The 26,339-nt window shown below is 37.6% G+C and overlaps 1 protein-coding gene and 1 pseudogene across 2 annotated transcripts in view; both read right to left on the reverse strand.

Annotated features, from left to right (window-relative positions):
• Positions 1–26,339, reverse strand: part of PDE3A (phosphodiesterase 3A) — a 277,604-nt gene that overhangs the window by 114,084 nt on the left and 137,181 nt on the right. The gene's annotated exons all lie outside the window — the stretch shown is intronic.
• On the reverse strand, positions 2,268–2,426 carry LOC118978503 (uncharacterized; annotated as a pseudogene).

Genomic DNA, 26,339 nt, shown 5'->3' on the forward strand with positions numbered 1-26,339 from the left:
GATAACTTGGGAAATTCTCCGATGTATGAGCATCACAATAAATAGAGGTAAACAAATCTCACAAACACAAACTGTAATCCAAAATACACTGCTCAAGGAGAGAATATTTGATGATGATAAGTAGTAAATCAAGAAGGTACATTTAGCCAGGATCAGAACTAAAAGAAGAAAAGCACGGAATTCACTGCTGTCTGTCATTAACTATCTTAGAGATGATGTTGTTTAGTCAAAGAACAAAAACAGTCATAATGTAGATAAGACTGGGTCATCACTCGCTACAAGAAAATTTTGTTACTTTACAAGCCAGAACTTATAAAATAAACCTCCGAAAATTTACTCTAAAATCTGCCTTTTTCTTTTGAACCATAAAACAGTAAAGGTTTCCAAAATTTATGTATCAGACATAGTTATTTTCCAGAATTATACCAGAAACCAATGAGAGTGATTTAGGGTAAAGAAATTATATTCTATTCTAGTATTATATTTTAATATCATTACTATATTACATTTTAATAGTCTGAGTTGACCAAGTATGTGATATTTTAAAATGTATACTATTACTGCTTTATTCAAAGTAATGAAAAGTTACAGAAATCCACATGCTAAGTGAAATATAATCTGAAAAGGAATGGACTCTGATGTAATAAATGAAACATTGGAATGTTCTTTATTCAATGGAAATCAGCAGGATATTTCTCCCTTTGCCCTTGAGGAAAGCATACAAGGGTTTTCCCAGTAAAAATTTATTTTGAATTAAGTTAATCTGAGCTGAAAATCGGCATTAATTATTTCAGTGGGTCCATGTGGTTTGCTGTAGTATTTGCTATAACTTGCTTTTTTTTTTTAATGCAGAGGAAGGGGTGGTGGTGGGAGCTGGTTAGGGTGTCGGGTCCCTGTCCCTCTTCACACCTGGCACAGATGGGGGCTGCGTGGAGAGTGGGGAATGAGGATAGCTTTGTTTTAGCACAGGATACCATATGAATTTTATCCTATGTGCACCTGGAGTTTATTTTCCTGTTATGAGCATTGTCCTTGGATCATGGACAAAGACTAAAATATATAGAATATTTTCAATATTCTTTTAAAAAATCCAGAAATTTAATACAAATAATATTGACTGTTAAGAAATATACTTTTGATTAAGTGAAAAAATGGTCAAGATGGTAAATTTTATGATATATATGATTTACCACAATAAAAAAGAAAAAAATAAAATAAAAATATAAATGTATGAAAAACCTATAGTCCAATAGAAAAATGCCTGACTTATTTCATTACAGATTATTTAAATTAAAAAATAAAGTATTTGGCAACAGATACATATTCCTGTTAAAGCAAAACCACAGTGCTAAATGTTTTAGGAAGTACATAGACACCTCTCTATGCCTACTCTCCTGACTGTTAGTCAAAACAGATGAAGACAAACGGAAATAATTGGTCGATTTTAATAAATAGTAAGGAGGAGAGCTTGCACAACAAAGTCAGTGAATTTCGGAATTCAGTGCACACCGCGATGTTGATGTTGTATCGATGAGCAAGTCAAAGCAGCCTTTGAATCAAACACGTAAGGTTGCTATTACGTGACAGAGAACTGAAGTATTCTCTTGACATTACCATGGGGCTGTATAAAAGACCGAAATGGGTCAAGGACAATGAGGAGCTGAAGCTGAAATTGTGGAATTAGTTTTTTCTTTTTGCAATTGAATTAATCTGGATTAAGCATTCATGATAAATGAGTAGTGGCAGTGTATCTAGGCAATTCTGGGAAAAGAGACCAAATTTATCAATGTGATACAATATTACTAGTTTGGGAGGAGGAATACTTACGATTTCAAGATTAGTTATGCGCAGGTGCTAGCAACATAAAACACAAGGTGGAGAGATAGAGATTGAGATTGAGACTGGAAAAATGAATAAAAATAAAAAAAACCTGAAATACATTCTGGTTGACAAGGAGTACATGGCTGCTTAATTTAGGAAGACAAAAAAATGTTTGTCTTTCACCATCTATAAAAGATATCTGGTTGGCCCCCATATTTTGCTGTGTATAATGTACACACATGTTTATGACCCACACTTTCAGAAAAAAATATTTTGTTTTAATTTTAAATTCAATTTTATTATATTTAGACAATGTGTTTTTTGTTTTATAAAGGAATTTTAGCATTTGTTTTTGAACATATTAATGTATGAGAAATTGTATGTTAACAAATAATTATAAAACATAAGAAGAGATACAAGGTATTTCAGGTACTAGCCATGTATGATGCATATCCTTATCTTTCCCTAAAAAATTTGGGCAAAAAAGGGAGCAGTATACATGGTACAACACAGTATTTAACTACAATTACTCCTCTGGGTAACAACATTTTAAACTGATAAGAACAGATAGTACATTTCATCTTAGCCAAAAGGTGAGAAGTGATGGGTAACAATATTTTAATAAGCATCTTACCAGAAGGTTTCAGATACAAGGTCTGTCTGGAAAAAGTCCAGCCATTGTTAATATAACAAGGACGGTTTGTGCTCCATCGATGTACCCTGGCAGCCAAGGAGAGTGGACTGGAATGTGCAAGTGTGAACAATGACGACTTCACTGTACTAGTCAGTGGGGGCGGTAGATGCCATTGAGTGACCATGTGTACTGTGCAGCTTATCGCATTTTAAATGACTGAGCAGGTAGAGCTTAGTCTGCATCAATTTTACATCAAACTTGCACATTCCTCTGTGGAGACTATTCAGATGATTCAGAAGGCCAGAGATATGGACAACTGGTGATCGGCAGCTTCATCACAACAATGCACCCACTCATGTATCACATCTCTGTGCAAAGTTTTTTGGCAAAACATCAAATCACTCAGGTGACTCAACCCCCCTACAGCCCAGATTTGGTGCCCTGTGACTTCTGGCTTTTCCCAAAACTAAAATCAGCTTTGAAAGGGAAGAGATTTCAGATCAATGATGAGATTCAGGAAAATACAATAGGACAGCTGATGGTGATTGGGAGAACTGTGTGAGGTCCCAAGGTACCTACTTTGAAGGGGACTGAAATGTCATTGTCCTTTGTATAATATTTCTTATATCTTGTACCTTCTTCAATAAATGTCTACTTTTCATATTATATGGCTGGATACCTTCTGGACAGACCTTGTATGTAGGTCAGCAAGGTTATACCTACGCATGGCAAACAAAACCTTTCCATCTGATGAGGAAATTCTCTTTAAAAAAATCTCTCAAAACACTATCCTTCCCCCACTCTAAGCCCCCATTACTATCAGGATAGACAAAAGGAAGACCCTTCTAATCAATTGTACAAAACAAATACACTTTCTTGTAAAGAAACATAATCTGTTACATAAAGCACTTTGAAAACCCTAACTTCCTTGACACTAAGTCATTTTCATCCTTATGGAATAAATTCTTCTTTCTCTTGCTCTTATTTTTAATAATACATTTCTACATCACAACCTTTGGTTAACAGTATGCTACACAGTAGTGAGTTCCAAGGAAAACAAAGCCGCTGCCAGACGCAAATTTACAAAGTTCACAGGAGAAGCAAAGGAGAAGTCAGCATGGAGACGAAACGGTTCTGGCCAAGCAGAGATATTTTTAATAACAGCATGAGAAATGAAGAGAGTTGAAAGTATATTTCTGTAGGTAAAATATTTTCCTTCCTTGCATATCTAGTTTTTCCTCTGCTATTTTTTCCTATTGTTTCTTGTTTGTTTAATATAAAAACTAGTGCCTTTTTAGGGGTGCCTAGGAAAAAAACATTTACCCTCACTATTATTGAAGGGACAAAAGTGGAAGGAGAACCATGAATAGTAAGAAAGTATTCTTAGCCTGTACTCAGAACAGCCAGAAGTGTTTGACAGGATAAAGGGTAATGGCGCAGGGGGACAGTCACCACTGCTGTACCTGCTTTATTCTTCAGAAAACTGTTCTTCTACTCCACTTACTAAAAATTAGTATGGCCTGCTTTTGAAAACACGTAAGAATAATATACATGGAAAGATGTAACAGTTACCACACAACCTCCTCTTTTCATGCCATCCTGCATTCATGAAGTAAACATTCATCACACTCCTACTATGTTCATGGACCTGCTCCAGACACCCCCTTTGTGCATCATGGTGCAAACCAAGATTCATCTGTTTTCCTGGCTCTGACAATCCTAGGGACGGGAGATCAAACACGAAGAAACATAATGCGCCAGGTGATGATACAGCTATAAAGAATCGTGGAGTAGGGTAATGGTGGGTAGGGGCTGGGAACAGAACTATAAATACTTTTTAGAAGTGGATCAGGCAAGTCCTTTCTGAAAAAGTGACATTTTAGCAGCGAACTGTATAAAGTGAGAGCGCCAGCCACACAGACATCTGGAGAACAGGCATGCCAGGCTGAGGAAACAAAGACGCAAACATCCCGAGACGGGAGTAAGGACAGTACATTTGAGTTACTTTGGGCCAGAATTTAAAACAAAAAAAGGATTGGGTCTTTTAAACCATAGGTATATATGTTGTACTTATTCCCTTTCATTGGTGTAAAACTGTCCAAAAGTCAACTATCAGCTCCATTCATTAAAAATTACCAAGTACATTTTCTACAGGAAAACTAATGGACCAGGGGTCTTCTTTCCCTCGAACTCATACTCAGTTTCATTCAACACAAGAATCTGTGGAGCCCGTACCACCCTCCATATATTAGTCATGGTTCATAGGGCAATGCTGGCCCTGTACACGTGTTTTGTTTTTCAAGAGTCATAAAATGCGTAAGAACAGAGGTTCTCTTTTAACTCCACTTACTGTGGAGTTACGCATGGAACTTTCAATTTGATAAGCAAATTAAAGCTCTTCTTTGCTCCTGGCAAGCTCCCTTTGGATTCTTCCCTTGGAATACCCTTTTCAAAAAAAATGTTTTCTCTCTCCAAAACTCCGTGTTGAAAGATGGGCTTGGACTGCTTACTTCCCTGCCTGCAGAGCCTACTGAGTGGCGAGTCCCCAGGCCTGGGAAGATCTGTGATTGACAGGTTAGGCCAGCTCGGCTGCTGTCTAGTCCTTGCAGTGGAATTGCTGTTACTCCTCGGTATATTTTTCCTTCTCCTCTCATTCTCCATAGAGCAAGAAGGCCCCAAAACTACACTGCGCTCTCCAGAAAACAGACACTGAAGTCTGCATGGGGCTTAGGCCTTAGGCCAAAGGTGTTAAGACAATCCCTGAGGCTCACACACATTGTTGCCCAGTCCTCCAGGGTTCTGTGCTGGGGCTTGGGGCTCAAAAGGCCTCATACAAATGGTACTAAAAATGACTGAACCTCTTTTATAATTAAATTCACAAACTGGGAGAATCCATTGGCTTCTTTCAGGGGGAAACCAAGTATTTGCAGCAGCCTCAGTGTTTAGCCACAGCCCACCTTCACCACCATTACTCCATCACATCACCCCACACCCCAACTCCATCCCACTCCACAGGGCATGACCAAGTGATGCGATGGTCCTGAAAATTTCATGGGGAAACAGGCCATGGCTCCATTATACAGAATATCATGAAAAGCCACAAAAATATCCATCAGAGATCTCTGAAGGTATTACAAAGATTTTTGTTGCTTTTGTTGTTTTGCTTTTTGGGAGCCATCATTACTTCTTGCCCTTTATCCTTGGGGTGGGGCAAAGGCGAGCATCTTTTAGCCTACTGATCCCAGGCTTTAATGCCTTGAGGGTATTTCCCTGAATCCAAACACCTTTTTATCCTTCCCAGAAAAATGTAGCTCTCTTCCATTCTCCTCATCTTGAATTTTCAGACGAATTGGCAGGAAAAATAAAAAGGATTTTTCGCATTGACTCTCCTTGGAAAGCACTGACAGTCTGAAAACAGTAACACACTAACAGGCTGAAATTAAAGGACAGCTTTTCCTTTCACAGTTGGTAACAGCTACCTCAATTGCATCCACGAGACGGAGCGTAAATCCTTGATCCTCTTAGAGTTCCAACCCAGCAGCCAGTAAAAATTTTATAAACATTAGGAATGAGAGGACTTCAAAATAGAGAGAAATCCAAATATTCAGGAGTTTGAAATCCCAGCCTCTCTACTGCAAGTTCTGTATCTATTTGATAACATTCCCGAGTTGTGGTTTAGAATGTTTCTATAACTCTGTTGCTATCCCTGTTATCAGAAGGACAATCATCGCCCTGAACCTGTATGTGGCCACTGATGCTACAAAGCTTCCATTATGTTACTTAACATATCTTGACTATCTTGATTACATAGAACTTTTGTACTTTTATTGGTACTATTAAAGATGCAATCACCCCAGTCTCCTGCCAAAACATGCTGTGAGATATGTTATAAAAAAATGGTAATGGAGTAAAATGAGCTTGTGAAATGCTACATAATGTAATTAATTACTCATTGGATAGTTCCAAATACTGACATTGTTAAAGTTTGGAGTCCTAAAGCAAAGGAGCTTAGCTTACTTCAACTAAGTATTTCCAAAAGTATTTAATCATGAAATACTTTGTTTCAAAAGAGATTAATAGTTTGGGGGGGTTCATCATTATAAAAAAATAGAGGCATGTGATCCCTATTTTATAGGTGTGGAAATGAATTAAAAGAGGCGACATTGTGACATCACTAGCCAGTGCTTAAGCATGGATGGTGCCAAGTGAAATCAGCCAGTCAGAGAAAGACAAATGCCATACGATTCCATTTATATGTGGAATCTCATGAACAACATGAACTAATACACAAAACAGAAACAGACTAAATAGACAAAATAAACTCATGGTGTCGATGGTGGCACTGACATGCCAATTGTGAGGTGACAGGGAATTAGATGTCAATGCCCGGGTCGGGGCTGGGGCTCAGCTCCTGGTGTCAGGACACGCCTTCCTTGACCAGGACGTGGGAAACCAGTGGCTGGGGGAACCAGAGAGGGAGGCAGTCCGGAGAGCAGTCTCAAAGGAAAAAGGGAAGGAGACATGACCCTGTGAAGAGCTTCCAAAACATGTTCAGTTCTGCACACCCTCCCTGCTATGCACAGAGAAGAGCAGGCGGACAGCTGTCAGAGGGCAGGTGGGTTGGGGGACTCGGTGAAAAAAGCCCTTAGGATATGAAATGTTAAAGGGACTTCTCTGACAAAAAGAAGATAAAAATAGGAACAGTGAAAGGACAGCAAACTCACAGTTATTAACAACCACACCTAAAACCAAAGCAAACCAAGAGGACAGCTAGATCAGGAGTGGAACCATAGAAATGGAGATCACATGGAGGGTCAGCAACAGGGGAGTGGGAGGAGGAGAAGGGGGGAGAAGGTACAGAGAGTAAGTAGCACAGACGGTAGGTAGAAAATAGACAGGGGGGAGGGCAAGAATAGTAGGGGAAATACAGAATCTAAAGAACTTGAGACACGTGATCATAAACTAAAGGGGAGGATGGTGGGGGCGGGGTGTGCAGGGTGGAGGGGAATGATGGGGGAGAATAGGACAACTGTAATGGTATAATCAATAGAACATATTTTTTAAAAAGAAAGAAAAAAAAACAGACACAAACAACAGTATGGTGACTGCTAGAAAGAAAGCAGGTAAAAAAGGTTGGAAGAGGGCAAAGAGGGGCAAAGTGGTAGCAGAAAGGGACTTGACTTTGGGTGGTGAGCACGTGACACAGTGTGCAGATGGTGGGCTACAGAGTTGTGCACCTGAAACCTGTGTGGTTTTATTAACCAAAGTCATCCCCATAAACTCAGTAAGAAATTAGGTCTGCTGGCTGCAAATCATACACTTTTTCCTTCCTCTAGTACTAGTAATGACAAATAATGATTAAGTCCAAACCAAGTATTAGGTTCTGGGTACAAAAGTAGGTTGGTAAGGAAAAAGAAAAAGACATGAGATTTGGTCTGTGTTCATGGAACTCGTGATTGTTAACGTGATGGATTTATTTCTCAAAATTTTATTTTTCTACTCTCTCCCATCTCCATCTCCTTAAAAAAAAACTTTGGAATAAGAGAAAAAGTTAATTTCTCTGAAAATCCTGTATAAATACAAGAAATTAATCATAGTTTGAAACATTGGCTATGCAATTAACTCAATATTTATAGGATATTATGTGTCAGATATATAGGCATACTAAATTCTCTATTAGCACATCTCATAGTATGCATTATTCATTCCTGCATTCACCTACTCAACATTCATTCATACCCTATTTCAACAAATATTTATTGGGTACCCACTACAGATCTAGCTTCATGCTCAATGTAAACATGAGAAATGTTGAGCCTGCCAACCCAGAGGCACCACAGGACCCTGAAGCACCTTCTGAACCATTAATAAAGGGGAGCATAACGGTTCAGCATGCTGGCTCTACAGACCAGACTGACAGGTTCAAATTCCACCTCTGACAGGATATTTAGTCTTCCCAGACACAGGACCTTGCACAATTTACTTAGTCTCTCTGTGCTTCAATTTCCATAGCTCTAGGGTTTAAATAATCATAGCATCAAATTCATGTGGGTTTTGGTTGTATGACATGAGTCATTACACAAAGAAGGCTTAGTATAGTACCTATCACATAGTAATGACTCATTAAATGTTAGCTATTGTTTTTCTCATGGTTAATTATTATATAATATTCCATAGTATTACTGAATTCTAATTCTTTTAAGAAAATATCATTCAGATGATATATATGGTAGCTTTTTATTAAATTAGAATGGTCATGCCAACACATAGTTTAAAAATTTGATCAAATTTATAAGTAAAACATAACAATGCATCATTCCTCAAAGTAAATGTAATGTATGTTCATGACCATACATTCTACTGAATCAGATTCAGATTTATTTGCTGTGTAACAATTGGAAAATTCAAACTTTAACATTACTAGGTCATCCTGGTGAAGAGAGGCAGGTAGAAATAAGAAATCTTCTTGAGACATAAAAAATAGCAAAAGACTGACAGTTATAAATAACAAATGTTTGAAAAAGCCAGGGAGGGGGAAAGCTACGTGAGCATCTGTTCAGTGTGGAAAAGACTTGCAAATTCCAGGGTGTCATCTATTAGAAACACAACCAAATTCCCAAAGCAAGTCCATGGGTCTGATAAAACAAGCAAACAAAGCTAAACCAACAAACTAAAACCCGTCAAACCCATGTAAATATTTCTAAAATAACCACAAGAAAATGTTTAAATGTATGCTACATATAATGAACTAAAGAAAAAGATGAAATATTGTCACTTATGACAACATGGATGGATCTATTATCAGTAAAATGAGTAAAACAGAAGGAGATAACCATATGATCTCACTCATACGTGGGATATGAAACAAAAAAAGCAACAAATGAACTAACAAAACTAAACCAAGCTGTACATACAGACAACAAAATGGTAGGTACGGGAGGGGAAGTAGAAGGAGGGTAGGAGGAGGGCAACCCGGAGAAAGGCGGTCAAATATATGATAACAGACTAGAGGTGTGAGCACTCAATAGCGTATATAGATATCAAATTTTAAAGTTGTATACTTGAAATGTATATAATATGAACCAATTTCACCTCAACGATAAAAGCTTTTAAATTTTGAGCAGCAAAACAAAATGCATTTTTCTTGTGAAATATTAAACAAGGCATTAGAGCTTTAATTTATTAACTTATAAGCTTTAATTTATAAGTCCAATCAGTTGTACTTCAAGTGAAACTCAAAATCTCTGAGCAGCACTGGATTTGACTATAAACCTGTACTTCACTGTTTATTAAGCTACCTCATATTATTTCTGCCAATTTGGGTAATTGAATAGAAATCATTTAAAAAATAAAGGTCTCCTTTATCATCTGTAGCTCTTCATCCATCCTTTTTAGAGTGGGTCATGCTAATGTTTCTGTTTTCCCATATATTCAGATTCCTTTGTGTAATGCCTCATGGAAGAACTCATATAAGGCTATTTTCCTTAGAAAATTATTAAATCTCAGTCACACTTACCAAGGCAACTTCATGAGACTATCTATAACACTGATCTTTCCTTAGAAGAAAAATTTGAAAATCGCAGGGAAAATAATGAAATCCAGTCATAGCAAAAGCTGTAACTCAACAAGATTTATGAGGTCTTGCATTTGGATGGCTTTAAGATTTTTTTTCTTTTTCTTAATCAAACATTCGCATATGTGGCATGTGGTATAAACAACATATAATTTTTAAATTGTAGCATTAAATGTAGTGATGTGTGCTGAAAATAGGAAAATTACTTTGTTCCCCAAATAGTTTACATTTGTGGACTTATAAAAATATAGATATATTACTACTTAGTTTATAATCTGTTACATATACCAACAAAACTACTTAAATCAAAAAAAAAAACCTCTCTCTTTAAATTATCTTTTTTTTTTCAGAAATGGTCTTAAAAACCAGTACTGTCACTTTAAAAAATAAATCTCAGTAATTAGCATGATGAATTTAACTTAAGTCTGACAAATGACATAAAATACTGATTTCATTTTTATACAATTTCCTTTTCACGTGAAACTTAAACATTTTTCCAAAAAAAGATTTTTGTAAAACTTTTCATCTGATTTTAGTCAGTGTTTAGGCATGTTTTTTTCAAACAGTTGAAACTAATTTTAATAATATATTTCCTTAAATTCAATATATCTAATACATTATCACTTCAACATGTAATCAATATTTTTAAAAGGATAAATAATATCTTTCACATTCTTTTTTCATACTAAGCCTTGAAATTTGATGTAAGTGTAATTTTACATTTATCTTGATTGGGATGATAAATTTGAAATGGAAATATTTGCTATGTAGTTAAATTTTAAAAACTTGGAGTTGAAAGAGTAGATTCACATATCCAAGTAATTCCAAACATACTTGAAAGTTTTCCAATAACAGAATCAAGTAGTAGTTTTTTTAAATTACCAAAAAATGCTTTTTGTAAAATGTTTAAGTCTTATTTTATTCAATGCTTTTCATCAATGCCAAGACAATCTTCAGCAACATGAGAAACTTCCAAGCATTTTTCCATGCTGCTTCCTCCTCCATAAACAGCTTCACTTTGCGGGTGGGGGTGGGGAGGGTGTAGGTTGTTGAGAAAAGGACAGACTGACGAAAGTGGCAGAGAACAATATGTGCCATAGCCCCATTACATGTCCCTCGGGTTTCTTCTTTCCTCTGAACTTGGAATTGCCAAAATTACTTCAGTTCCGCTTTCTACAATTAGTAAATCCAATAAAATTTGTGCCTTTCGTCCCCAGCTTCTTAAATGTCGCTGGAAGTAATTTATGATAAGGCCTGGATATAGTATGCTAGCCCAAGTTTAAGGTAAAGTATTTCCACGCCCCCAAGTTAAACATAGCCCCTTGATTCTCCTTCATGGCTCTAGGACCCATTAATTACACTGAAAATAATTTTATGGGTTTGTTTGTACAGTGAGTGTTCTTTTGGAAAAAAAGAAAGAAAGAAAAAGTTTCTTGGACATGTATTCCCTTTGCAGAAATATTATATGGGACTCTACGAATGAAGGAAAATAAATCAGAATATGAAATGATGTGTCAAGGAAAAGGAAGTGGGAGGAAAAAATGAAGCATATAGCGTGAGTTGAAGTGGCTTGTACTCTATTAACTGAAATGCGTAGAATTGCAGGTGCAACAAGGATTACCATTCTCTGCTTTCTCTGTGTTATTACCTCAAGTACTAGAGCTGAGGAATTTAGTCACTTTTTTAAACCAACTACTATGCACCAGAGCCTCTATTAAAGGCAAAACAAAATGAAGAACTTAAGTGAATATGGAGAAAAGAAACACAAGAATATAGACAAATAGCCACTTAACAATGGCTATTTGAAAATATTCTGGGTTGTAGAAGAGGAAGCCTGACTGCTGATTCAGTTCACCACTAACCTTGTCAATGTGAATCAATAATGCACAGTAGATGGGGTTTGTGCTTATCTGACTATGCATCTAAATGGCAAATTCCCTGAATTTTTTTTCCAGGGAAAGACGGGCATCTTAAATGAAGCATACAATCAGAAAATTTTTCTTGCTTCCAACCATGACTTGAAATATTAAATGTTTCACCAAGAGCGTTAGGGTGATTTTCCTGTTAGCTGTCATTTCTTCTACTCCTTCTCCTTTCCCTCTCCTCTCCTCCTCCTCTGCCTTCTCCTCCTTCCCCTTAGTCTTTTCTTTGAAATAGTAATGACTGTTCCTATGATGTTTCTGGCTGCAGAGTGTGTACAAAATACCGGAGATAGTGTCCTTAGATGGCAGCCAATTCAATTCTTCAGAATTGATCAATTACACAATAGCTCATCTCAACCAGTTGAAAAGCACAGCCCAACCAGACAGCCCAGCTTCAGTTCATAATCATTTTCCTCTTTCAAGCTATTACGATTCTAAACTTAAAGAAAACTTATTGTTTTTGCAAGTTCCATATATTCAAAAAGGTCATTAACACTAGACCTTTTAGAATAATCCAGTTTTTAACTTATTACACAAAGGCAATTGTAACCTCAAAGGACCAAGTCAATCAAAAGCAGCTGAGAGACTGTGCTATCTATTCAATTCATAGGTCAATATGAGCTGTTTCAAAAATTGTTTAAAAATTGAATCCATTAAATTGGAAGATCTCTGATTTTCAGCCTTTCTCTTCCTTGCTGATTTAACAATCCAAGTGTTCAAGTTACTGTACATATTATATTTACTGACTCTTTTTATAACACTGTGTTTTCATTAAGGGTGGACTGCAGACTGAACGTTCTTGAAATCAAATTCCAATTTCCCTCTGACTAGCACCATGAACCTGGTTAAGTTACTTTATCATTTCTAGGTTCAATGTCCTTGTTTGTGAAATGTAGATAACAACAGCATCGTCAGAGAACTTTGTGAAGATAAGATGAGACCGTCACTGTAAGGCCATTCAATAGCTTCTTGTTTACTTTAGGATTAAATCTGAACTCACTGCTATAAGCTACAAGGCTTAGTTAGCTATTGCTTATCCTGCCTGGAATGAATTTTCTCATTTCTTTTAGCTCATTTTCATCCTTCAGGTTTCATTTCAAGTAACACCTTCTTAGAGACTCTTTCCATGACTGACCAGTCATCCATCCATCCATCCGATCAACTATCCATTCGTCAAACACAAATATACACTGAGCACCTACCCTTTGCTAGGCTTGGTACTAGGTTCTAAGTACTGGGGTTGGGGAGTAAATAAGAGGTCAGCCTTACCTTCATCTTCCCCCCTTACTCTTCAGCATGGCCATCTGTTTCCTGTACTTAATGCAATCTGAAATGATCATGCTTGTTTATTTCATAACAGCTTATTGTCTGTTTTTCATTCTAAAAAGTGAGTTTTAGAACAACAGAACCCTTGTTGGTCTAAACCTTTGCTGTGTGCACTGTGCCTGACGCCAATTAAGAGATTGAATAAATATTTGTTTAAAGAATGATTGACTGATTCATTCAGAAGAAAATTAAATAAGGGAAATCACCTAGTTAGGACTTTAACTAGGAAAGAACCTAGTTAGGAGTTGGTTCAAGTGCCTACAGTTTTGAAAATACTTCCTGGTCCTCAATTTCACTCTGCCTACATAGTTCTCTTGCTGGAAAAAAAAGCATTTTGTGAAATATGTTTGTCCAATTATAATGAATAAAATGGATATTATTTTCACTTTAAATTCTGTGGCAGCTCCTCCTGGAAATGTACACAGCCTGAGATACTGTAAACTCAGGGATGCAGACCAGAGTCCACATGCAGTACAGATGATTTATCCCTTTGCTCTAACACAGATACTTCTGCTAGTTGCCCATACCAGATACAACTTACTCTTCTTCCTTCTACACAGGACCAGGGTTTTCTTAGAGATAGCCACGGGCCCAGCTTGGAAACTGTATTTCCTGACCTCCTCTCTGTTACATAACAGGAAAACATGGGCCATAGTATTGGCCAATAGAAGTAAACAGAAGTCACCATGCGAAAGTTCCAATAAAACTCTTTAAAGAGGGGAAATCCAAGATGGCAGCAGAATAGGTGGGAAGGATACTCGCTTCCTTTCAGCACCGCACTGAAATTACAACTAAATTATAGACCAGTCAACCTGAATAACCAACTGAAGATCAGCTAAGCAGAAGTCTTACACCAAGGATTTACAGAAGAAGCCAAAGGGAGTGCAAAGAGGTGAAAGGGATGGACCCACTCCCATATGCAGGGGTTGAGAATCCTTAGGGTTGACTCTGTTGTAAATGTGGCCCCTAAGAATCATGGGGTCTCAATCCCACACAGGGCTCCCCTGCCCAGAGCATTAGAGCCCTGGCAAGAGGAGCCCACTTACCTGTGAAAATCGGCAGGGATTCTGTCTGCCAATGAGAAACCACTCTGCTAGAAACCCAGGTGCCCTCGTACAGGGCCAACACACATAATCTCATATGTGGCCACTCATCTGGGATCCAGCAGAGAGGGTGGCTTGAAGCAAACTGGAGTCATGCAAAAAAAAAAAAAAAAGACTGGATTGGTTGGCTCAGTGGGATAGAGCTGAAGAGACAGTGGCCAGGGTCCCTGTCCTGAGTCCTTCTCCCACATCACCCACATAAACCATCTCTCCTAGCTTGGACATGCCCCACCAATACTGCATCAGGGAATGCCCTAGACCCACCCTCCTGACTCCCTGTCACTGCCCTGCTGAGCCCAGGCCCCGTAAAGGAGTTAGCTGCCTGGGCCCCATGCTGCAGCCTTTCTCAGGGGGCTCTTGAAAAGGTCTGGATGGACTCAGAGGTATCAGATACAGTTGTGTGGCTCTGGGGCAGAAACTCTGATAAACCAGATCTTTTACATTAAATCAATTTGGAGAGTAAATTAAAACAACATTTCTAAGGTGCATATTGAAGAACCTGGCATCAAAAGTTGCTTTAGGGAAAAATAAAACCAATTTTAGAAATGCTGGGCAAGACATATGTTATTTTTAATACGGAACTTCACATGGCCTTAACATTATGACCTCACAGAAACAAAGCAAATGACAATTGTCAAATATATTGTATCTCTGAAACTGAAGTTGTCTGTCATGGAGCATCTTATTTACCAAAGAGCAGAGTTTAGAAAACAATGAAACAAAGAACTTTGTTCTTCAAGATTTTACAGCTTTCATTCAAAAAGCTAAGAACTGCAGAAAATAATATAAAAATAAGTATTTCTAGATGAGTCATGGAAAAAGAACATTAACCTTAAATTTAGCGTTTAGAATAATTTACCTGATTTTTGTTTTAAAAATAAACATGTACAACAGTAACATCAAAAAGTGAAAAGACAAACCAGAGAAAGGAATAAAACACATTTTGAAATCATACATCTGATAAAGGACTTCTACCTACAATACTTGTATAAAGGATAGAGAACCCTTATATCTCAGTAACAAAAAGAAAATAGCCCAATTAGAAAGTGGGCAAAAGATTGACCAGGTATTTATTCAAAAACAGATATACAAATAGTCAACAAACTCATGAAAAGATGACCAACAGCATTCGCTATTGGGGAAATGCAAATCAGAATCACAATGCCCTACCACTTCGCACTCACCAGAATGGCTATAATAATATTTAAAGCACACACACAAATATTGGTGAAGGTATGGAGAAACGGGAACCTTCATAGTTGGCTAGTGGAAATGTGAAGTGGTACAGCCACTTTAAGAACCATTGACATTTTTTAAAACTGTTAAAAATGAGGTTACCATAGAGATCCAGTGATTTTTACTCCTGGGTATGCACCTGAGAGCAATGAAAACCTACGTCCACACAAAAACTTTAACATGAATGTCCACAGGCACATTATTTATAATAACAGAAATTTGAAACAACTCAAATTTCCATTAATTAATCAATGGGTAAATAAAATGTGGTATATCCACACCACTCATTTGCCATTAAAAAGGAATAAAGTAGTGACACATTCTACAACACCGATGAGCCTTCAAAATATTATACTAAGTAAAAGAGATCCATCAAAAAAGACAACAAATAGTGTAATAACTTTTATTTATTTATTTATTTGTTTTTTTAAAATATTTTATTTATCTTTAGAGGGGAAGGGAAGGAGAGAGGAAGGAAACATCAATGTATGGTTGCTTCTGGTGTATCCCCTGCAGGGAACTGACCCCTGCTGGAAACTGGCCTGCAACTCAAGCATGTGCCCTGACTGGGAATCGAACCGCGATCGTCTGGTTCGCAGGCCTGCGCTCAATCCACTGAGCTACACCAGCCAGGGCAATAACTTTTATAAACTAGCCCACAACAGGCTAATCTACAGAGAGACAAATTAGATAAGAGGCTGGCTGGGGTTGGAGATGAGATGGAGAGAGGCAGGAATGAGAAGTGACTGCGGACGGATACAGGTTTTCTTTTCGGGATGATGAAAATGTCCCGGAATTAGAGAGCAATAATGGCCACACAATTCTGTGAGCACACAAAAATACCCCGGTCAACTGTACTCTTTCAGCACATTTCGTGTTGTGTGAATTATATCTCAATAAAGCTGTTTTTGAAAAATAAGCACACATCCCTGTAAGCACACACACCCCCCACACTAGAGGAGTAAGTACCTTCAGGAAAAAAAAAAACACCTGATGAGCATGAGATTCAGCATCTCTATTTAAACTTGAAGTGTGCTGTTGAAAATATTGTGGAATACAGAAAGAACATTATAACTTCTTTTTGTGTAAGATATATTAAAGCTGTATTAAACAGTAAACACAAGCATGGCTGATTTCTAGTAGAAAGTGGTAAGTATGTGCATGGTGGTCGTCCCTCCAATGATTAGCTGCTCCAGAATCACGTGGGGAACATTCCACTTACACTAGGTTCTATCTGCAGGGTCTGAACTAAGGGAAGATTTCAAAGTATGCACTTACACTGTTTTTACTTCTTAGTTGGCTCCAAGAGTAATTCTCCACTGAAGAGGTATAATATCTGACATTTTTAGATTTGTTTTTTAAAAGTATGGTTCACACAGTAGCTTTCATTTTTCTTTTTTCAATGATCAAAACTCCTCTCAAGATATTTGAGTATCCATTACAGCATTACTATGGGTATTTAAAGCTTATATTAATTATCTTCTTGTGATAATGCTTCAAACAATTGTTTTGACCGATATGTAACCTTCCATATATATTAACATCAATAACCACACAGCCATTATTATACACCAAGAGCTCTTAGACCCTTTGTGTAATGAAGACAGAAATGAAATTCTGGCCATCTCGTTTTAATAGAGGGGAAAGAAACATAAGCAAATTCAAATAAAGTATAAACACCCATTTGTTTTTCCTACTAATGGTTGAGTCCTTACTGCATTCCAGGCACAAATGCATTAAGCATTTTCTATGTGTTATTCCAAAAAATCTTCAAAATAATCCCTCTGGAGTGGTATCATTTCCCAGCATTCATAAATGATGGAACTGTGACATACAGAGAGCTCTCTACTGTGTGGAATCTGCCAAAGATCTGTCCTTGAAACATCAGCTCTTAGCCTCTACACTGTACTCCACCACATATCAAGAATGAATTAGGTGCTAATGAATAACAAATATGGAAACAATGAATACTTCCCAAAGAGACTGGGGGATAACACTGAGAACTAAGCTAAGGACAGGATGCAACATTTGAGTTGGGTTTTAAGGTATGTACAGGAGATTATGGCGGGGGTGGGGTGGGGAGAGGAATTCTAGGTAGGCTGGGATGAACACACAATATATAGAACCTTGGACTTGAAGCTAAAGGGTTCCTAATACATTTTAAAGGCAAAAATGAACATCAGGCACTTTAAAATAAGAATTACATGAACATATTTGTGTTTTAGAAAGACAAGCCTATAAACACATATGCAGGAGGGAGACTGATGGCAAGATCACTATAGACTCCTGCAGAATGTAGAGTTAAAACAGTATTTTAAAATTAGTACTCATGGTCTTCTCTCCACAAGGAAATGTCTAGTCCATTTAAAATACATTTGAGTTGGGATACAAGGATCTCACGCTTTCACATTCAAAGATTAAGACCATAAATGATTTATGATCTCATTTGCTTTTTTACATGAGGGTGCGACTGGTATAATTAATCAAAGAAAATCAAAACCTAATGAATTAGAAACCCAACAAAAGGTGATAGAGAACTGACAACCCCAATGGGGTGTTTGTGGGAAGGCGGGTGGAAATCTTACTCTTTTCTTGATTTAAGTAGGTTATTTAAATAGCAGCTGCAGCCTTCGCACCTTTAAAAGATCCTTAAGCCAGAAAATGTGTTCCAAGTTCTAAAGCGGTCAACAAGCACTCAAATTTCCATTTCTTTAATCACTCAGATTAGTGGGAGGCTTCTGCCACTCAGAACACTGTACTTAAAGCGTGAATGTGAATGTGAATAAGATAAAAAATAATCCCAGGGAATGCATTATTTATCAGAGGTAGATAACACCCACCTTGCTGACAGAAGAGGACCACAAGGGTAGCTCTGGGAGGAGCAAAGGATGAAGGCCTTCAGGAAGCCAATCATACCCTCGCTTTGATGAGAACACCCATGTGACCTATTTTTCATTCACTAATTCAACAATTATAAAGCACTTACTAACAGCCAGATGTTGGGTTACATACAAGAGATAAAAAGCTGAATGAGTTTCTACTTTGATTCAGGAACTTTGATTCACTAGAGGGAAAGAAAACACACAAATGAAGAATTAAAAAATAATATCATATCTCTTTCAAAAAGAAAATAGTGTTATGGCCTGAGTTCTAGTTAACAGCATAATTGTAGTATGTTGGGAAGTTTCTTCAATATGCATGGGATCCTTAATGTCTTCTTATAGAACGATTTGGATAACCTCCCATACATAAGAATCTAATTCACAGGAACTGGACATCCAAGTGTTGGTCTCTCCTGTCGGCGCTGCTGTGTTCTCACTGAATGCCAATAATTTGCCTGTCATATCCAACCACATCGGTGTCGTCGATCTTAATTGTAAAGTCAAGAGATCAGAGACTTTGTCTAACTCATTCTATACATAAAACCCCTGTTGAACTCCAAATAAATGCTGCTGACTGTACTGATTTAAAATAATTTCTAAAACAAAATTAAAAAATGTAAAACATCTACATAGTACGCACATGAACTACTCTGTGTTAAATAAGAATGCAACCATTGCCTAGTATCCTAACTTCATATTCCTTACCACAGATTTTGCCAGTGATTGCCCTTCCTGTCCTATGAACCTATCATTATTTTTATTTTTTAATAAATAGTTTATTGTTGTTCTATTGCAGTTGCTCCAATTTCCCCCCTTTGCTCTCCTCCACCCAGCCCACCCCCCAGTCCCACAGAGAATCCCCACCCTGCTGTCCATGCCCAGGGGCCATTCATACATGGTCCCTGACCAGTCCCTCCCCTTCTTTCCACCCTTCCCTCCTCCCCTCTCCCCTCTGGTCACTGTCAGTCTGTTCCTTGTATCATAATTGTATTTATATCTCTTTAGACAACTTTGAAAATGATTCTACACATGGAACTATTTTGTATTCAGAGAGTATGTCAGTAAACAACCATTATTGAAAATAAAATTCTTTAAAGTTCCCCATGCATTTGCTTTATACGTTGCTGTGGCAAGCTGCATTTCAGATGGCACGTGTTGTTACCTTGAGGCACAAGGCTATCCATTTAGCAACCCCTGGGATAGATCTATCAGACTTGGGTATAAGATATAACATGTTTAGAAAAAACAAAACAAAACAAAAAAAACCCCAAACAAAAACAAACAAAATAAACAAAGCTCTTATTTCGTACTTCCTAAAATTCAATAGAAAATGGCAGCCAAAAACAGAATAAACAATTTAAAGATTATTTGGGAGGGGGGAGGGAAATAAGGGAAATGGTTGTCAAAGAACAGACCCTTTATATGTATGAAGGACCCTGGACAAAGCCAAAGTGGGGGAGGATGGGGGGTAGGATGGAGGGTGTGGGGTGGGGCAGTGGGGAGTGGGGGTGGGAAAAGGGAGGCAACTGTATTGGAACAACAATACAAAATGATTAAAAAAATTTTAAAATGTAAAGATTATTCAGGATCTCCATGTAAAATGAATCTGATAATAGTTGCTCTTATTGTTCAATGAACTTTTTAGGTATTTTAGAAAGTACTACTTTAGTCTAAATGTTAATAATTTCCCAATGTTTTCATTGACAATAATTCCTTAATGAAGCCACACTTCACAAAGTTCAAATAAATTGCTGTAGTACCATTTTATTTTTTCATGGAACACATTTCACACTAAGGCTTACGTCGAGGATCTAGTATGTAAACACCTTTCAGAAATGTATTTCACTTCTCTGAGCTTCAGTTTCTAGGTAAAAGAGGAGTAAATTATTCATTGTACCCATTTCATAGGAATTTTATAATGGGGAAAGTGAAAGAACATATGTAAAAGTGCTTTCTTATCTGATACCATGTATGTGAGTGGAAGAAAGCTACTTAAATTGCGAAGCAATTTTTAAACTGTAGATGTGCATTTTGTATTCCCTTTAATATGAGGCCCAGCATCAGAAATATAGAATTTTCCTAAACTTTAAGATTACTTCTCTTTACATGAAATAAACATTATTGTGCCCTATAATGATGAAACAATAAAAGATAATTGTAATGTATTACAAACTGTCCTATGAGAATGCCTATGGAAGCATTCGTTCACATCAGTTCAGTTTCTGAGCACAAGAGGCACTGCTTTTGCTGAGGTTAGCAGAACAAATCCTGGAACCCTTTTATTTTGGAATGTCAAAATAAACAGAAACTAGTTTAGTAGGATGTAGCTAAGAGGAAAGTTGTGTGGGTATCAGAAATATGTCCTGATAAGGAAAACCCCACTGGCCTCTGGAAACTTCAAGCAGCAGATTTTGGGGTGACATTTTGAAGGATCAGACCTCTGGATTATGATAAGGAAAAGTGCTTTTTTCTTTTTTTGGCTGAAATCTGAACCAGACAACAATAAATATCCTTTTCATTCTCAGGATCCCAATTCTAATTTGCTCTAAGATTTTTAATCAAACCCAGTCAGAATCTACATTGAATGGAGGTTTTTTTAAAACATGGTTACTTTCTTTAAAATAAATGGAGCATGATCCAGTTAACGTACAAAGATAAGAAAGCCTGGGAAAGGACTTGATTGATAGATGTTCCAGTTTTTAATTTGTTGAGCTTAGTGATGCATGACCATTTCTCTTGTTAATTTACTAACTAATTCCAACTTTGAAAGGAACAATTTTTAAAATGGGATGTTTCAATAATGTCAATTATTTATAAATGCATTTTTAAATCATTAGTATTGATGTGTAGACTCATATTCAACCCTTGGGAAATTATATTTGAATCTATTATTTGGTACTTACATTATAGGTATCTCATGAAACATATAGCCTGAGTCTTATTTCCAGTTTCTGGAGAAGGTTGTGCCCATCAGACGTAGTAAAGTTGAGTGTATCCCTGTCAAGATGCTACTTGCCCCTGGCTGGTGTAGCTCAGTGGATTGAGCGTGGACCTGCGAACCAGAGGATCGCGGTTCGATTCCCAGTCAGGCACATGCCTGGGTTGCAGGCCAGTTCCCTGCAGGCCAACACCCAGCAGGGGACGCACGAAAGGCAACCATACATTGATGTTTCTCTCCCTCTCTCCTTCCCTTCCCCTCGAAAGATAAATAAATAAAATATTTTTTAAAAAAAAGATGCTACTTGCAAATGAGGTCATATTCTGAGGTACCAGGGTGGGGGCTAGGACATCCAATATTCGTTTTTGGGGGGAATCCAATTCAACACATAAAATATGCATCTTAGTTTTCTAAACTATAAAACTGAAAATATAGACTACCTAATGGGTCTCTCAATGATTTACAAATGAAGCAATTTTCCTTTTTTTAAAATAAAAAATATCGTGTGTATTTTATAAGTGTACTGTATACTTAGTGAGTGTTATTGATAGCACGCACTGAAGGAAAGACCCTGATAAGAGCTGTGCAGCCTCCTACACTTTCTAGAAACACTCAGGTAGAATCAGTTGCGTCCAGTGATTGACCGCACGCTCCACTAACAGATCTGACTTGGAGATTCTGGATTCCTGGATTAGATGATCTCTGAGACCTTTCTAGCCATTCCTTGATCATTCTAGAACAGTTTTCAGACCCACATAGATGAACTCACCGAAATAAGACAAACTTGTCTGGGGTGGAGGGACATCGGTAACACTGTCAACAATAAAAAACAAACAAAAAAGACTAACAAGTCTGTCTTGCCCAAGAATTTCTACTAGGAAAATCTAAATAATCAGGAAAATATAACTCAGAGACTTCCAACATAATTCTTATTATCACCTTTTCTCAGCCTACTCTCAGCAGATACTGTTTCTGCTATAAACAGACATTTCTCAGGGTACACTCACTTTTTACAGCAGAAGTGTCAGCAAGCACCTATTTGCTAAGTGTGACAATCCCCGCTCAGCCTGCCTTTGCTGTGATGTGTGCTCTGGGAGGGTCATGGATGGCTCCCTGCCTCGGTTTTCTCAGCTGCAGAATGGGGATGCTACTAAAAATATGATCAGGTATATGCAGTGAGCATATCTTACTTAGCAATAACTTGTTACTAAGTTGTTACAGGTGCAATAGGAACTAGGAAGGTGATGGCCACATCAAAGGTTTTGAATATCATAAATATCATCAAGGGCACAAAGAATCGATAATAAAGGGAGCTAGGTAATTCCAGTAGAAGTAGCAGCTTTCATTCATTTACCTCAGCTAGCCACTAGGTGTAGCTTGTCTGCTCCTGACACCATAATTCGAAAGTATCATCACCCCTCCCCAGCCAACTGCCCAAGTGCCACCATCGGACATTTCACTATATGTTACTCAGCGCCAGTGCTAGTGCCCATTCCCAAACGTGGCCATGTTCCTTGTGATGCTCGTAGCTGGGGGTTGAGAAAGGGAATGAAATGAAAGTAGAGCTGCAATGAAAAGACTGAGAACCAGCAAATCAGATGCAAATCCAGGTGACAACGTCCTAGGTTGCATATTATCCCCAGCCTACATTTTTAGCAATTGAAAGTTACTACTCACAGTTAAAAAGAATGACAACAATGACCAAAACCCAGCCCCCCCCCAAAACAAACAACCCTATCGACACTGTCCAGAAAATCCAAAGCCTGCGTATGTTCCCTTTGATCGTCATTTTTAACCCTGCTCAGAAAGAGCTGGTCGGTTCTCACAAATTTCCTCACTTTCCATCAGAGCCCAGGCCTCAGAGAATCCAGCAGTTCCATCTGGGCAAGCAGGGCCTGAGAAAGTTTTGCGGGTTTCACCTTTTTTTTTTTAAGTTATACAGACACACATAAAATGTCTGCTTCTACATTTCAGCCGCCCCAACGCATGAAATGATGGGGTTTAAACAGTAAAATCACAATATAATGGGGGGGGGAAGTCTTGCCCCTGGCATCAGGTATTATAAACACCAAGGAGTGCCAGTGTAAACCTTTATTCAAGAGACTGGGTTCTTTGTCAAGCCATGCCTTTCTTCCAAAACATCCTTGCTGCCATATGTCTGCGCTCCGCCAGCTGCGGATCTAATAAGAAAGTTCTTATTCATGTTGTATAATGTTTTACAGGTTTGCCACGGGGGTCACTTGCTGTGAGTTCTTTACGTCAGAGTCGCAGCACTAACAAACAGAGAGCAAAAGGCTGCCAAGAAACGGAGGTTGGGCGAGGGGAGGGCGGCGGGAAAAGAAAGGAAACAGCGCATCAAACTCGTGGCCTTTCTATTTATCTTTCACTCACTTAATGCCAGAAACGATATTTTTATTATCGGGGAAGAAAAAGAGAGGAAAGAGGGCAACTACTAGGTTGTACAAACACTATCGTCAAACACAAGACTAGAAATGTTTAACTAAATCTCTCTCTCTTGACTCCTTTAGAAAGGGGAGATGCATTCATCTTGTCTGACGCTAGGTAGCTATTTAGTTGTGCTTCTGCTGTTTTCAAAGCGTCAAAAATACAAAGGAAAAAATGTGTAATGGCTCTAAAACATGAAGATCTTATTAGGCCCACATTTTATTTCACTGANGCAGCACTAACAAACAGAGAGCAAAAGGCTGCCAAGAAACGGAGGTTGGGCGAGGGGAGGGCGGCGGGAAAAGAAAGGAAACAGCGCATCAAACTCGTGGCCTTTCTATTTATCTTTCACTCACTTAATGCCAGAAGCGATATTTTTATTATCGGGGAAGAAAAAGAGAGGAAAGAGGGCAACTACTAGGTTGTACAAACACTTCGTCAAACACAAGACTAGAAATGTTTAACTAAATCTCTCTTGACTCCTTTAGAAACGGGAGATGCATTCATCTTGTCTGACGCTAGGTAGCTATTTAGTTGTGCTTCTGCTGTTTTCAAAGCATCAAAAATACAAAGGAAAAAATGTGTAATGGCTCTAAAACATGAAGATCTTATTAGGCCCACATTTTATTTCACTGAGGATAGATCATCAATTACAAGCACGGTATTATCAATATAAACTCATAATGATATAAAATGCGATGCAGCAAGTAAAAGAAAAAAAATCATCTAAGACTGGAACTAAATGTTTTGGAAAAGTAAATGGAGGATAGCTTTGACTGATTCTTCACTACCCCAAGCACCACCTGCCTTGTTATGAACTCATTAAGTAGATTTGTAGATTATTCTTGAAATCCAGATCTCCGCTACTAGATGCTTAGGGGTTTTCAACATACATTATACAGGCTTGTAATTCTATTCTTTCTATGTTGACTGACTTTAATTGCAGCACTTTTTTTCTTTAGCAACTTTGACAGGAAAGTACTTTTCAAGTGAATTTTTAGATCCTGGAAACAGGTTCGAAACTTAGGCATATGTACATGAGTTTTTTTTTCAAAGATACAGTGCAATCTCAATAAAAAGGAACTATTGCTGGCTCATTAAAACACAGAATCTAAAAGCCAATGAATGGGTACCTAAAGAGTGGTTGGCTGGAAATCAAATTGAGAATAATATTATTTAGGGAGAAAAATAATTTTGTTCTAGAAAAAGAGCACCAACCACACAGAAGACGAGACATTTTTATTTGGGTGCCTGATGCAGCGTGTAAAGACAGTGACGGCAGGTGTCATTCATCAAGTGTGACCTTCACATCACAACAGGGGCATAATCTCCACATGAATTGAGGGGAAGGTAAAGGTGGCCTGGAGAGTTTCCAAACACCTTTTAGGTCAGCTCTGTATTAACAGTCAAAGCCTCACCAGTTTCCAAATAAAGTCTGAGAGGAGGAAGGTATCTTCCTTTACTTAGAAAACGTATTATTATTTAGTGCTCACTTATATATACTCAGAGAAAAAGCAAAAACCTCCAAGTGGGAAATTTTTCATTGGCTCTCAATACGGATAAGATAGCAATTTTTAGTAACTCATTTTCTTGTTTTGCAATCTTCCTAACTTGCCAACTTGCCCTTGTCTATTTTTTCATCGCTGGTTCTCTCCCACTCTTAGAAGTAAGTACTCTTTAGTAAACTTAGCAGAGGGCCCAATGCCCCCAACACACAAAGTCATATTTTACAGCCTGTCAAATTTTAAGGTCACCCCCCTCACTGTATTCAAATGCAATCACTCAGCACTAACATTACAAAACATAATAGCAAGATTCTGTTATGACTGAATTTTATATGGCCAGTGACAAGTGTTAAATTTTGAAATAGTACCTCTGACATTAAAGAGTCTTTGCTAAAAAAAAAAATGTCCATGTTGTTTAGACGGAAGCATCTCAGGTGTTCTGAAAGCACACAGTGATAAATTGAAACAGATGACAGCAAAAGGCTCAGGAGAGATCAGGAGTTTCCATTCAGAAAGACTTGCAAAAGGAGCAATACAATTATTTTTCTTAAAACCAACTTTTAGGCTTTCGAATTCCATCTGGTTGGTAACGTTAAATAAAATTCAGCATAATGATGATGATAAGAATAAAGGACATTTAAATAATGGTTGCTATACAGCATACTTCCCGAACACGCTAGAGAGGTGAACTCATTTAGTCCCCGTGCTTTTCTATCCACTTACCTGCTCACTTACCTGGGCTGTTTCCAGATCTTGGCTTTTGTAAATAGCACTGCTTTTTAAAAGAATATGTGAAATGTTTATTTCTAATGCTCAGTGGTTGGTATATGTGCATCTGTTTTATATTTTATTGATGTTCTTATTATTTTAACTACATATTTCATTTATATACCTGTATTTAGTTAAATAATACAGAAACAAAATATGAATATATTATACTGCATATGATACATG

Source organism: Sturnira hondurensis, unplaced genomic scaffold (genome assembly GCF_014824575.4).
Source record: "Sturnira hondurensis isolate 20B ecotype Veracruz unplaced genomic scaffold, ASM1482457v3 Scaffold0021795, whole genome shotgun sequence".
NCBI lineage: Eukaryota > Metazoa > Chordata > Mammalia > Chiroptera > Phyllostomidae > Sturnira > Sturnira hondurensis.